At 39.7% G+C, this 11,776-nt stretch overlaps 1 protein-coding gene and 1 non-coding gene across 2 annotated transcripts in view; both read left to right on the top strand.

The window, feature by feature from the left end:
• NBAS (NBAS subunit of NRZ tethering complex) overlaps positions 1–11,776 on the top strand; it is a 389,024-nt gene that overhangs the window by 225,490 nt on the left and 151,758 nt on the right. The gene's annotated exons all lie outside the window — the stretch shown is intronic.
• On the top strand, positions 10,056–10,162 carry LOC130038084 (U6 spliceosomal RNA). Its single transcript, XR_008794596.1, has one exon. It is a non-coding gene; the product is annotated as a U6 spliceosomal RNA (small nuclear RNA).

An 11,776-nucleotide genomic window follows, 5' to 3' on the forward strand; every position in this document is an offset into this window, starting at 1 on the left:
ATCCTAGTGGTGCAAGGGGCCACTGAGGCCATCTTGACAGTGCTCAGAAGTCCCTCTCTCCTCCTCCTGCTGGTTATGGAAGGGAAGGGAAGTCGGGCAGCAGTGCTGGGAAGGGCTGGGGACCCTGCGTGCGTGTGCTCCTGTTCTTTGGTCTGTTATCCTGGCCCACATATTTTTAATTTTGAAAAACAAAGAATTGAGATATGAAATATCTATGATAAAATACTAACATGTGTTACCTTCTGCTAAATGTCCATGTTTTCTTGTCATCTATTTTTCTTTTCTAAAAAATGAAAATTATTTTATCATTTATATATAGACTTATGTGTGTATATATATACTTCCCTCACCACCCATCCTTGAATAGTCTTGCCCGGAGGTAAGCATTTTTTTTTAGCTTAGATATATGTATATTTTTATCTATTGTATCTTTTCCGAGTGCAGACAGCTTTTCTGTCTGTCCTCTGCTCTTTGAGGCTTCTTTGCTTCTTAAATAAAGATAAATCCATATAACGACTCTTACTTGAACCCTGTAGTGACAGGTGAATGGTCTTTACACACAGATGCTGCAATTTATCTGTCTTTTCCCATGTTCCCGGACTCCTACACTGTTGTATCACTTTCCTCTCTACTTCACACTGAAATGTGCTGAGCGTTCTCTTTGCCCATCTTCTCGTGGTGAGACTGCTGTTGTTTTCAGATAAAATGGGAGAAGCAGGCTCCTCAGATGGGTTGTGTCCTGTTTCCTTGTGCTTCGTCCTCCCTATCTTTTGACTTAGCCTTGCCCACTGCTATGTGATGTCAGCATGTCCTGGGGAACACAGTACCCGCCTCATTAGGTTTTGCTGTGTTAGTTTTTGCGACCTTGCCTGACAAGTATTCTCTGTCGGGGCAGAATTTACAGCAGTGGTGGTGCCAGGAAACTGGTGGAGAACCACTGTGCCCACAGAGCCTCGCAGTACCCTTTTCTGCCTCCATGGATCTCCCTCTCAATGAGATGTGAGGCAGGGCCACACTCTGCTCATGGTCATGCTTGTGGGATGATACTTCTTAGTTGATAGAATCATGATTTGCAGCCTGTGTCATGTAGTTTTGATCACAGATAACTAGGTTGCCTTTTTAATTTTAATTTTTTTCCCACAACACTACCAGAATCTCAGGCTTTCTTATTTACACCCGGGTCTTGCTCAGGGCCCAAACAGTTATAATTTATTTGGATCATTTTCTTTAGGGTTAGGGGATTTCAGTAAGAGACATAAGAAAGATCCAGAAAAGCTGATAAAAAGTAAATGGCCCCTGAGGTATAATCAAGACAAATGGCTAGCCCTAAAATAATTTTTACCCAACCCTACCTAACAGTTGAATATTTCAGCCATAAGTTTAGCAGCAAGTGGTCCTGGGTGACCTAAATACAAGAAACAAACAGAAGAGGGGAGTAGACAAAAAATAACAGGATCTTTCTCATCTCCTCAACTAAGAGTTAGTCACCCCGTGTAAATATTTAATTTGTATTCATCTACTCATTGTCTAGATGATCTCAACAATGTTTGTGGTAGGGTAGCCCCCACACCTGGCTCTTCTTAGGGCTTGCTCCAGACTGCACTCAAAGAGCACCCTTGGGGGACCATATTTGGTACCAGGAATCTAGCCAAGCTTGGCTGCATGACAGGCAAGAGACTTATCCACTGAACTTTCTCTCCAGCTTTTGATTTCAACAATTATAACTTAAACACTGACTCTATGCTGCTGATCCCCTACTTTGTAACTCTGGTCCTGACTTTCTGTATTCCAGACTTGTGTGTAGAGCTGCCAGTCTGACCTGTGTACAAATATTTCCTGTATGTTTGTGTCAGAGATGTTTGTCTCAATTAAACCCAAGATTTTTATTCCCTTTCCCTCACTGTCCTTTTTCTCTCCCAACCTCCCTTAATTCTCTTTCTTTCTCTTGTTAGGAAATGGTAGTTCCATCTCTTCAGTTATTCACTTAAGAAACCATATTATCATGCTCGATTCGTTCTTTCTCCTATGTGACCCATCCTATCAGGGAATCCTGTTGACACTGCTTTTCCCTGGAATTGAAACTGGAATTGAACTGTATTTCAATATTGTCACTGCTTCACTCTGTTCTATGTTGTCATCTAGCATTTCTCAGTAGTGTTTGATAGTCTCCTAACATCTGCTCTCTGCCTTGCTTTGGCATTCTGCTTAGTCAACGAGACAGGCAGAATGATTCCTTAAAAACATGGCACTGGCAGAGAGATAGTACAGGGGTTACGACACTTGTTTGTACACAACTAATCCAGGTTCAGTCTGTGGCATTGCGTATATTCTTCTGAGCACTGCCAGGAGTGAGCCCTGAACAGAGAGCCAGGAGTAAGTTGTGAACAGCAAAATATGTTTCCTCACTCCCCTATCCAACAAAAAAAGTAATTTTATGATAGATCAAAGACAACAGGACCAAACATAAATAATACGATATCAAGCTAAAAAGTGTTTGCTCTAAACTATAATAAAAAAAAGTTATTTCCGTGGCAATAAAAAAAAGTCTTGGGCTAAAATTTATATATACCCTTCCAAATAGGAGAAATACTTGCATACCATACACACATCAGTAAAAGGACTGTTCCGCAAGACATGTAAAATACTCACTAAAGGTCAACTAGGAAAACTAATAGCCCACTCAGAAAATGGGAGAGGAGATAAATAAACACTATCTTGAAGAGGAATTGCAGATGGCCAGTAGATACATGAAAAGTATTCACTGTAGTGGGACTGGCTTATATGACAGACTGGAACAACCAATATTGGTGGGGATGTGATGAAAACAACTCTATTGCACTATTGGTAGAAATATTATGTGGTTGATTTTATTTGGAAACTAGGATGAAAACTTCTTTAAAATGAGTAGAGGTTGAATGGGACTTCAAAAAACTGCATGATCTCACAGATATATTATATTAAATATATATATATATACACATATATATATAAGCAAACAAGGATATAGGCCATTTAAACTGATGCCAAACCCAAGGAGGAAGGAGGAGGTTGACTAGAAGTGAAGAGGACAGTAGTGGAGGGTCTTAGGAACTTCGGTGGTGATGATATGTGCAATAACTTTGTATATCTAAACTGTAAAAGTTAATGCTGTTGTAACTTACTGAGATTATAATAAAAAGGCAGTACCTTAAAAATGTTTATAAATATAATGTATGTGTATGTGTATATGTGCATCTATCTTATCTATCTTTCTGACTATATGGACATGACAAATTGTGCTATTCTTCTCTAAGAAGTCACTGTCACCATCCTCCCATTGTTTATCGATTTGGTTGAGCGGGCCTCGTAACATTGTGAGACTTGTTACTGTGTTTGGCATATTGAATATGTCACGGGCAGCTTGCCAGGCTTTGCTGTGCGAGCAAGATACTCTCAGTAGCTTGCTGGGCTCTCCGAGGGGTCAGAGCAATTGAACCCGGGTTGGCCGTGTGCAAGGCAAAGGCCCTACCTGCTGTGCAATCGCTCCAGCCCCTTAAAGAAGTAAAACCTAAAAAAATTGGGGTTGAAGTGATAATACAGTGGATGTTTGCCTTGCATGAAGCTGACCTGGGTTTGATTCTTGGTACCCCATGTGGGTCCCCCAATCCCTCTAGGAGTCACCTCTGGGCACAGAACCAGGAGAAAACCCTCAGTACCGTCAGATGTGCTCAAAAAAAAAAAACAAACAAACAATGATTAAAGACATGGGTGATACTTTATCAAGAACATCCATGATTTGTTATCCCTTTGACTTTATTTCTTCTCTTTTCGTAATTCTCCTTCCTGCCATACACATATTTCTTTAAGGCTTTACTTAAACTCTGGTTTACAGTTGTTCATAAAAGAGTCGTTTCAAGTATTCAGTGTTCCAACACCAACCCCACCACCCCTAGTGTGATCTCTTCACCATTGTCCCCAGTTCCTCACTTCCCCTCACCTCCTCCCCCTGTCAAGCCTGCCCCCTTAGCAGGCACAGAATATTTTATATTGCTTGTTATGACACAATAGAATCATCGAAAAATACTTACGTAAAAGAAAATTTGTGAGAATTGTTATATCTCACAGCAGGGTTATTAAAGTCATTGTCTGAGGGTTCACCGAGCTATCTGTTGCTAGCTGAGCCTTCTGTGTGACTGTTTATGCTTATTGAGCTTAGTTAGTGTCTGTGCTTCTCCTTCACATCTAGTTGGTGTTCTCCTATTGGGCTCTCCATATTGTGGAATCGGGAGGCAGCCTTGAGCTCCCGGAGCTCTAGTTGGCACACCCCTCTAGAGTGCCCCACAGCCTTCAGCCTGAGGAATGGTGTACCCGTGAGTTTCATAGGTTTGGCTTGCATCTATTTGGAGATTAGTCCTGAAGCTGATGGTAGCTGTGGGATGTGGGTGTGGCTTCTGGGACTTACAACAGTGGGGTTGGGGCTGAGGGGAGACTGTCTGTCCCCAACCCAAGAAGACCCCATTATTTTGAGCCTGAAAATCATTGGACTTGGGAGTCTGGGCTGCTTGGTTTCTCTGCAGAGATTAGTCCTGAAGCAATGAAGTTGGGCTGTTTACATGCAAAACATTTCTTTTTTTCCCTCATATTTCAGTCATATTTATTTATTTAATTGTTCTTTAAACATTTCCAGAAACTTCTTCATTTGGGTCATTGTATTTTGCAGTATTCCACCTGGAATGTCCTTACCTAAATATAAAGGTGGCTTGTCTTTTTACTTCCTTCAGGTTTCTCCTCAAATATCTTTTCAATGAGAATTTTGATTTCTGTAACACATTGTTTTGTTCCTCGTTATTCAGTTTTTCTTTCTAACTCTTGTCATATCAATTTTATGACACAGTTCTCTGACGTTCTTTATATTTATTTCTTGCCTATGTCAGAATGTAAGCTTTTTGGCAAGAGAAGTATGTTTGTGTATTGCTCTATTTCACCATATAGAGCAGTATCTGTCACTTTTATATTTGAATGTCAAATATAAATATTTGTTGAAAATGGATAAATAAGAAGAATGTATGATGAGAATATGATGAGTTGGGATAAATATATAGTAGATAAACAACTTTTCAGTTCATAGGTTTAATTGCAAATTGCTTTTTTCTGCCTTTCTTCCTAACGTCCTGTTCTTTAAAAGCAGGGACTATTTTCATAATCATCATAGTAATCTTGCTGTCCAGTACCTGATCTTAAATATAGGAGTAGGCCTGACAGAAATATTCAGTAGGTAAAGTTACTTTGTGGGTCCATTTAGAATTTACAATACTTATTGAAAGTCTTTTAAAAATTGAACGTGGAAAAAGAATATTGAAAAAATTACTTCTTACTCCTCTACTTTTTTCTAACTGTGGGTCTTTTAATATTCTGGACTAATGTTAGTCCAGACATTGTAGGATACCCTTGAAGATTTTAGTCCCTGAAAATACCTGAGATAATTACCTGACTTTGGGGTATGTGTGTGTGTCTGTGTGTGTATGTGTGTGTGTGTGTGTGTCTGTGTGTCTGTGTGTGTGTTCATTTGTGTACATCCATAAGTATTCAATTTTCTGGCGCAAGGATTCATCTTTTATCAGATGTATGGGTTTCATGACTCTCAAAGGTAAACAGTTTTCTGATTGTAATGTGACCTATTTAATTATCAGATGATTTGCAGCAGAGTCAGATTTTAGAGTCATTTGCTCCGTGAAATATTTTTCTATGATTTCTTCTGACCGACACTTCTAAAGGTTTTATCAGTGGTGAAAAAATAATCTTTTTTGGGGAATGTTTTAAGTCTTTATTTAAACACTGTGGTTTACAAAGTTGTCCACAATATGGTTGTTTCAGGTATTGAGTATTCCAATACTAATCCCACCACCAGTGTACCCTTATCTCTTACTTTAATTTGCTTATTTGAACACGTATCTCATAATAGTGTGAGTACTCGCATGGCAGAGCCTGGCAAGCTCCCCGTGGCGTATTTGATATGCCAGAAACAGTAACAAGAAATCTCATAATGAGATGTTACTGGTGCCCACTCGAGCAAATCAATGAACAACGGGAAGATAGTGCTACAGTGCTGCAGTGTGAGGACAGTCATGGCTTGAGGATTTACTGAGCTGTCAGGTATGAGCTGGGCCTTCTGTGTTATTGTTTTCATTCACTGGGTTCAGGGGGCTGCTGCTCAGTGTTCTCATCTAATATTCTTGCTTCTTCAGAAGCATATTCTGTCAGCTCTGTAAAGTTTGGAGGAGTTGCATGTGTGTCCACATGCTTCAGGGGCTTTGGAACTGGGGCGATTAACAGCAGGTGTCTTTCTGGCATCTCACCAAGATCAGTCAGGAGCCTGAGCCATTTTCTCTGGCAGTGACAGAAGCTGTATGTGGGTGGGTGGGTGTCTAGCCCTTGGGCAGGGCAGGGTCTCGGTCTGGCCCCATCCTCTGCTAAGGCTCTAAAGATCTTGGCCTGGTAGCTCCTGGTCTTCCTGGGGTGACTCAGCTGCTGAGATCACTCTGAGGTGAGTCCTGAAGCTGAACCATTTTTTTGGCATTGGTGGGAGCTGGATGTGGGTGGGTGGCCTTTGGCAGTACCGGGACTTGGTCAGTCCCCATCCTGCCTGAGGTCTAGAAATCTTTAGAATATTATTCTTAACATTCTGATTTCTGGATAAAATTCGCCACACGTGATAGGTGCAAGGAAGTCCTTTGGGTTAGATAATTGTATATTGGAGAAGAAGAGATAGGGATTGAATTCAGTATGAGTCTCTCATTTCAGTGCTCACCTAGTCCTGTAGCACCAGCTCAGTGTACAGATTTCTCAGAAATTAAACCGTATATTACCAGGTACCAGAGAGAAATATATTGTTCATTAACAACAATTGAGTAACAAAAATTGTTGCTGTTAGTGAGTCTTGACACGGGAAGCTATTTTGGAGTTGGTGAACCTCTTTGGAAATGGTGTCTGTTGTAGGATGTGAAAATATTGTTAGTGCTTAGTAACTTAACCTTTTTAGCTGTGTAATACACTTGACATTAATCAGATTTCATGTTAAATTTTATGCTGGGAGTTGTTGATTTGGTTTTGGGAATTAATCTATTTCTGCTGTTATACACTCTAAATTAATTAGCAATGTGCGGCTCTGAATATAAAAAGTGTCAGTAGTAATCATTTTGGGAGTGAATTTTGCCTAACCTCTTTTTTCCTTTCCTCATTATATGAAGTTGAAAGGAAAACCATTTTCCTCATTAATGACTCTGGTTACACTAAAATCTTAGTAGACTGCCCCCAAATTAAATTCTTTTCTGGTCCAAATGAACCTGTTGTTTTCGTTTGTCTTTTGTAATTCTTTTTAGAAGCAATTTCTTATAGAAAGCCATTTATCTGGTGCATTTTGAGCCTTGTTAACTTTTATCTTCTGAATCAAACTTGTAAGTTTTGTATTTTAATTTCCTATCTTAAGCCAACTTACCCATATGGACAGAAGTAAAGTTTAGAGTTTTTAATGAGATAGAATAGCCTGATTTTTTTATATCTTACTGCTGATTTGATTTTCTTCTGAAGTTTTATTCTGTTTAACTACCATATTTTTCAAACTATGTTTACATTTTTAGTTCTATACTTGAATTACTTAATGATATTCAAATCATTCAGTACGCCCTCTCAATTAAGAAGATTCTAAAGATGAACAAGAATCGAAAATGTGACTTGAAATTCTACTTAGCTACTGTAGGCACAACATATTAGGCTTTAGAAAATGCATCTTAAAACATTTAAACAATGCAGTAAAACAAGATTTCTTACACTTATCCGCAGATCCTAACTACAAATTAGGGTTGATAAAATGCTCTGAACATACAGTTTCTGCTGCGGAAAGCTGTAGTTTAATTGGGAAGGGACAAACAATAAAAAGCACAATTATCAGACCAGAGGGATAGTACAGGATTTAAGGCAAGCATTCATGATTCTCCAAACGCTGTTGGGAGCGATCCCTGAGCACTGCCAGTACACGGTGGGGTCCCCGAATTACAAATGAAAACAAAAATCACAGTATAAAGAGAAGTACATTTACAGTTTGTATATAATGTTATGAGTACATGGTAGAGGAATATGTTTTCTTTATCAGGATTCAGCTCATACTAGAAATATTGCATATTAAAGAAAATAGAGAAAAACATCCTTGTGACTTTAGGAAAAATTGATTTTACATTTCTTTAAAGTAAGAGTCTAAAGTTTAAAAAAAGAAAATGCCAGTCATGTTAGTTGGGCTAAGAAAAATATTGGGAATTTCTGTCAAGCAAAGTACTGCTTGAAAATACTGAAAATACAGAATATTGAGTAATAAAATTCATAATTTACTTATCTAATATGGGATGTTATAAAGAATTCTTAGGACTAAAGAGATACTCAGGTGCTTGCCTTGCATACGACTAGTCCTGGCATCCCATATGGTTCCCCCAAGCATCGCCAGAAGAGATTACTGAGTGCAGAGCCAGGAGTAACCTCTGAGTATTGCCGGCTGTGGCCCAAAAACAAAATAAAAACAATAAACTAAAAATAATTCTTATACGTAAATGAGAAAGACAACCAAAAGAAAAATGTGCAGTATATTTGTGCAGGTTCCTCACAGGAAGAATGTAGTGACCAGAAATAAATGTAAGTATTTTATTTCATCAGTCACTGGAGAAGTGCAAATTAAGCCTTCCAGAAGATAACCTTTACATATTCCTGGAACTGCTAAAATGAAAAAGACATGAGAAATACTAGGTATTACCACAGATGCAGAGCAACAGACTTTTTAGTATAATGGTTTTTCAAAAATATTTGGCAGTATTTATTGTCTGTTTATATGTATATTGAATATCTACTAAATTTGTCTACAACTAAATGCATATATTCCTCAAAAGATGACTACTTGCATGCTCAGGGCAGCACTATTGATAACTCCAAATTGGAGTTTTTTAAATAATATGAAGAATAAATAATGTGAAGAATAAATGAAATTAAATCAGTACAAATTTGTGTGTGAGTGTAATATTACTAGCATGTCAGACACTGCAGATTCCAGACAACATGTTTTGATCATAGCCTCGATCAAGAATAAAGGAAAAAATCTTAAAGCCAACTGTCTTTAGGCTCAACTTATCGGATCTGTAATTTTCTTCCAAATGATATTCTGATACCTACATTTAGTGTTAAATTGTAAAAGCCAGTAATGACCTTATCAAACTCTTTTCCCAGTAACCTACCTGTAGTAGGTATTTCTTAGTGATAGTCATTATGATTCTTTCAATAACAAAAGCAAGATTTCCTGATGTTACCTTCAGTAAAAGGTATTTCTTACATCTTTCTTTTCTATTCCTTACATCATTTCTTCTTCAACAACTCGTTTGGCTCCCTGTCACCTTCACTGCACCTGATCTGTACAGACCATTGGCATTTGCTGTGTGCCTGATAGTCCTGCCCCCACCCCCTTCTGATCTTCACCCAGACCCATCTGGGTACCATCAACTTTCTTCCTTAGATGACTAGATTTAGAATCCTCGAATTTGTCTGCGTTTGTGACTTAATCAGGATCTTTACAGCTTTGGATGAATTAGAAAAAATATATAATGTATGCATGTAGGTGGAATGGTAACCCATGTATTTCTGGCATCATCTGCAATTCAATCCCTGATTATTTTAAACTTGAACCAATATAGCAATAATGCATTTTTGTGACTGGATTAACAGTTCTGAAACATGAGTCTGGTTATATAACTTTTTGTTTAATGATTTTGCGTGGCCCCTCACCTTTCAGGGTCGCATTGGAGGTGCTTTGGCTAGTGTCTTGCTCATGTCACTCCTGTCTTCATCTCGCCCTTAGGTCTTGCCTTATTGTGTGTGTGTCTTTTTTATACCTTCAGGTTCCTTCAGTTTGCTATTTTGTTTCTTGCTTCTTATTTTCCCCTAAGCCAGACTTTTCATCAGTGTTTTCTGAGTAGGTGAATTTTTTTCCCCCTAAGTGTATCCATAAAAGTAATTAAAAGATGCAATTAAGAATGCTGCTTACTGTGGTCACTTCAGCAGCACATAGACTAAAATTGGAACGATACAGAGATCATAAGCATGTCTCCTACTCAAGGATGACATGCAAGTTCGTGAAACTTTCTCTATATTAAGTTCCTTTACCCAATGGGATACTATTCAGCTGTTAGGATAGAGAAGGGACCATATGAAAAGAATAGTTAGAAATGATCACACTGGACAAGAACTGAATGTCAAAAGTAAGTGAAGGGATATGCATGATATCCTTTCAGTATCTGTATTGCAAACAGTAATGGCCAAAGGTAGGGAGGGGGTGAAGAGAGAGAGGGGGGGGGGGGAAGGAAGAGGGAGGGGCAGGGGGAAAGAGGGAGAGGAAGGGAGGGAGGGAGAGAGGGCGGAAAAGTGTCTGCACAGAAGTGGGTATGGAGAGGCGGGATACAGAAGGGAAACTGGGGACTTTGGTGGTAGAAGATGGACCTGGTGAGGACAGGTGTTGCAACATTGAAACCAAGTGATGGATAACTTTGTAACTATGTATCTCACTGTGATTCAATGGTAAAAAAAATTGAAAGTGGTGCTTAATGGGGCCGGAGTGATAGTACAGCGCGTAGGGTGTTTGCCTTGCACTTTGCACCCTGGCAGCCCATATGATCCTCCAGGCACCACCAGGAGTGATCCCTGAGTGTAGAGCCAGGAGTAACCCCTGAGTATTGCCCTGGGTGTAACCCAAAAAAGCCAAATATAAACAAACAAAAAGTGCTACTTACTGTACACCTTATGTATATTTATATGCAGCACATCCATATAGATACACAGACAGATGTGCTGATGCACATTCATAAAATACAGAAAGGCCATGTATAGTTACTACACATTCCTTCAGAGATTTGCTTTTAGCGAGCAAAAACTTTTGTACATCCAGTTCCTAGAGGGGCCATAGTGCCGTTTTGCTTAGGGCAGGGTTTCCTTGCTCAATGATGGGTTGTGGGTTAGGGAGGGAGAGACCCAGATTAGACTAGAGGAGAGCAGGCGTGATTTCCAAGGCCATTACCCACAGAGTGTGTGGTTACAGCTACACTGGGTGGGTCACATGCACAGTTACTAGCTGGCCCGCAGTAAGAGACCTACGGCCGTATCAGGGCAGGGCCTATGTGCCACTGCAGAGCTCCTTGGCTGGAGGGAGCCCTCATTAGACTTAGGGATCTCTGGCTTGCATGATTGGCATGTATGGGCAGCTTGTTATTTTCCTTTCAAGTCTGAAGTGATGTGTCAGCTGCCTCTGTGACCATAGTGGAGAAGAGCCATCTACTGCCCTCCCCTCAAATGGTGACAAAATGAAGGAAAGGGAATTTCAATAGTATCTTTTTTTTTTTTTTTTGCTTTTTGGTCATACTCGGCAATGCACAGGGATTACTCCTGATTCTGTGCTCAGGAATTACCCCTGGCGGTGCTCAGGGGACCATATGGGATGCTGGGAATTGAACCCGGGTCGGCCGCGTGCAAGGCAAACGCCCAACCCACTGTGCTATTTCTCCAGCCCCAGTAGTATCTTTTTTTTGGGTGGTGGTGGTGTTGGGGGTGGGGTTCCTTTACATTTTCATGCCAGTTTACAAAGACACTTTAAAGGCCTGACACTTACTTGGGTCTTGTGTCTTTTACCAACTTTTCTTTCATAAATGATTCACGGATATCCATTGTGCTTACTGCTTTGGCTCATATCTTTTTGCCAAGAAAGATTCTGCATCTC

Source organism: Sorex fumeus, unplaced genomic scaffold (assembly GCF_029834395.1).
Source record: "Sorex fumeus unplaced genomic scaffold, SorFum_2.1 ptg000006l, whole genome shotgun sequence".
Lineage (NCBI taxonomy): Eukaryota > Metazoa > Chordata > Mammalia > Eulipotyphla > Soricidae > Sorex > Sorex fumeus.